Here is a 3,761-nt window from a genome sequence, read left to right as displayed (position 1 = left end):
TAAGGAAAGGAGTATAGCGCTAGAATTTAGGCCTCCTGGCTGAGCTGTGCGCTTTAAACCTACGCAGTCTCCAGACTCCGGCACCTCCCATCACTAAACTCCCGCGCTAGATAACAGCTCTGAAGAGGGGCAGAACTAGGGGATCTTTTATACCCTCTGGAGAACTAGGTACAGCAAGCTTGCACAGACAGACTGCAAGCCGGCTGCAAACCGGTTGCTGCCAGCCTCAGGGGTATATCAAGGAGCAGTCAACTCTGACAATTACAAAGGAAAGGGTCAAACTAAGAGCTGGACTTCTGGAGAGGAATCTTTAATACAATGGGAGAAGTTTCTAAAACAAATGAAGACACTCAACATTCTGACCATATCCACAAATTCCACCCACACTAGGGTCCCCAAACAGTTTAAGGTCTATAGATCAACCTCAAACAGGTGTGCCCGGTATGGGGTTTTCTCAAAGGGCGGAAGTAAAATTGAGGTGTGCAGATTTTACTTTGACGTTCTCTTTATCCTGAATTGCTGACAGTTCTCTCTTCAGGCTTCAGAGAGCTCTTAATGAATCAATGAGCATTAATTAAACACTTCTGATGTTCCAGGAGGTACTGTGTAAAATGCAATGGATACAAAGGCGCAAATGAACATAAATTCCCTCCAGGAGTTTACATTCTAAAAACAGAGCTTTGTTTTGTGCTCTCAAAAGAAGCATTTTCTCATGAGTGTTATAGTTAGGGGCTACTAGGTGGTGCCGTGGTTTAGAGTACTGGGCTTGGAATCAGACTCTTCTTCCTAAATTCAAATCTGGCCTCAGATTTGAATTTACTAGCTGTGTGACCCTGGGCAAGTGACTTTACCCTTGGTTGCCTCAGTTTCTTCATCTCTAAAATGAATTGGAGAAGGAAATGACAAACCACTCCAGTATTTTTGCCAAGAAAATCTCAAACAGAGAGTCACAACTGAAAATGACTGAAAAACAATACATTATAGTTAGAGATGTTGGGAAAAAAAGAGTCCAGCAACTAACACTAACACTAACACTAACACTAACACTAACATTAACACTAACTCTAATTCTAACTCTAACTCTAACTCTCTCTCTCTCCCTCCCCCCCCCCCCCCCCCGAATTTTGGAATAAATCCAGAGATCACAGGCCAGAGGATAAATATCTCAAACCTGTCTCACCCCTCAAGAACTAGCCTGCTGGTTCTTTGGGCTACCACACCTTTATAGGGTTTAATAATCAAATCAGCATGATCTTTGATATTGTGAAGGGGAAAGGGAATAATCTGCTTCCCTAGGATTCAAGCTACCTTCCCAGACCACCATTCCCTGCTCTCTCATACTCAACCCATCAAACCAATCCTTCTGGTGTCCATATGCTTTCCCTACCCTCTGGAACCCTGGCTCCATTGTTAAAACAAAACAAAACACAAATCTGCCTTTTCTATTAGACCTGAGTACTTCCCTTGGAGACTACTTTGTATTCTGTTTATATTTACATATATATACATTGTTTCCACCCTAAAAATGTTGTTTAAGGCTTCTAGGTGGTGCCAAATGCCCAGAGCTCTGGGCCTGGAATCTGGAAGACTGGAATTTAAAATTGACATCATATACTCACTAGCTAGGTGATCATGGCAATCACTTAATCTGTGTTTGCCTCAGTTTCCTCGGCTGTAAATGGGAGATAATAATAACTTACCTCCCAAAATTGATATCAGAATCAAATGAGATATTATTTGGAAAGAACTTAGCATAGTGCTGGGCACATAGTAGGCACTATAAAATGACCATTATTGTTCAGTCATTTTATTGGCAAGGATACTCCTCATTTATTGTTAATTTTGGAAATCTGGTGGTGGCATATAGGATAGATTGGAATAGAGACTGGAGTACTTGGAAAGGCTCCTAATGCAATGATTTGGCACAGAGAGGATTAGTTAGATTAGGTAGTGTAAGTATAGAACAGAAGGGCAAATACAAGGGATATTTGAAGAAATGAATAGCTAAATTTGACAATGGACTTAACGTGGGAATGAGAGAGAATGGTAAATTTAAAATGACTAAATTTTCTAGCCTGTATGATTGAGAGAAGAGTCATGATATTGAAAAGGAAACTGAGGTAGGGGGCTGATTTGAGGGGCATGAAGAGAGATGATGAACTTAGATTGCAACATAATGGAGGGCAGCTAGGTGGTTCAGTGAATTGATAGCCAGATCTGGAGAGAGTGTCCTGGGTACAAATCTGACCTCAGACACTTCCTAGCTGTGTGACCCTGGGCACTTAACCCCCATTGCCTAATCCTCACTGCTCTTCTGCCTTAGAACCAATACAGAGTATTGATTCTAAGATAGAAGGTAAGAATTTAAATTTTTTAAAAAAATTTATTTTAAAAAGAACATGAGTTTGAGGTGATTTACATTAAGACATATAGGAATATGGCAAATTTAGTGAAGCATTTTTTTTAAAATTTTAAACCCTTAACTTCTGTGTATTGACTTATAGGTGGAAGAGTGGTAAGGGTAGGCAATGGGGGTCAAGTGACTTGCCCAGGGTCACACAGCTGGGAAGTGTCTGAGGCCCGATTTGAACCTAGGACCTCCCATCTCTAGGCCTGGCTCTCAATCCACTGAGCTACCCAGCTGCCCCATAGTGAAGCATTTTTAAGGTGGAGAGATAATTGTGAAAATCGACCAGCTAGGCACAAATACTAAAGGGAGATAATAAACTTATCTTAAATTTTATTCAGAAAAAAAATTTTGCATGCACCATAAGGCTATATAGTTCAGCTCCATGTTTAATGAACCATGTTAGGTTGATGAAAGCTTACTTTCATCATTGTGCCCATATGCCGAGGGAGGAATAAACACCACCGTGCATGTCTGTCCACAAAAGTCATCTGCTCTGTCTATACACCAGATCTGGTTTATTATTATTATTTTTTTAGATCTCTTTATTGTACCCTTGTCTGAATCAAAAGCCTTCAGGCTAAGTCAACAAAGCAAAGAAGAGAATGGAGGCAGTCTAAATAATTCAGGCCAACTCCTTTTTGCCAGATAATCATGGCAAAACTGCTTAAAAAATACTAATATTATCCAGATGATTGCCATAGTTTTTCATTTTGTGTGTTTAAACAGGCCTTTAGATTATCTTTCATTTAGTGCACTGCAGTTGTCATTAGTGATAGAGGAGAATAGATTTTGATTCTGCACTCTGTGAAAGTCAATATTTTCCAGAACTCAGAATCTATTTCATTCCCTGGGAGCCAAGACAAACAGACAGGTTATAGTTTCCCCCGGAAATAAGATAAAAGAGTGAAACAATGTTTTAACAAGCAAAATGTCAATTAATTATAAGCTTTGGAGCTGAAATCTCCTATCAAGAATACAGGTTTAAAGAATGTACAAAGGACTTACTAATATATTTTCTAAATTTCTCCATATTCTGAATATTTGAAAGGCAACACATTGGGAAAAGACACTATAGCACAGTATGCCCTTGCCTAAAACTTTCGTGTCCTCTAGGTATAAAGAACTAGAGATAACTAGGATATATTTTTACGAATAATATTTTCCTTTTAAGAAGTGGAGATTCTGAAAATTTGCTGATTAAATAAAACAGGTTTATTTCCTTCCTTCCTTCCTCTCTTTCTCTCTCTCTCTACCTCTTTCTCTCTTTCTCTCTTTCTTTCTCTCTTTCTTTCTCTCTTTTTCTTCCTTCCTCTCTTCCTCTCTTCCTCTCTTCCTCTCTTCCTCTCTTCCT

The sequence above is a fragment of the Gracilinanus agilis genome, chromosome 3, assembly GCF_016433145.1.
Source record: "Gracilinanus agilis isolate LMUSP501 chromosome 3, AgileGrace, whole genome shotgun sequence".
NCBI lineage: Eukaryota > Metazoa > Chordata > Mammalia > Didelphimorphia > Didelphidae > Gracilinanus > Gracilinanus agilis.
Note: the sequence above shows the minus strand (reverse complement) of the source record.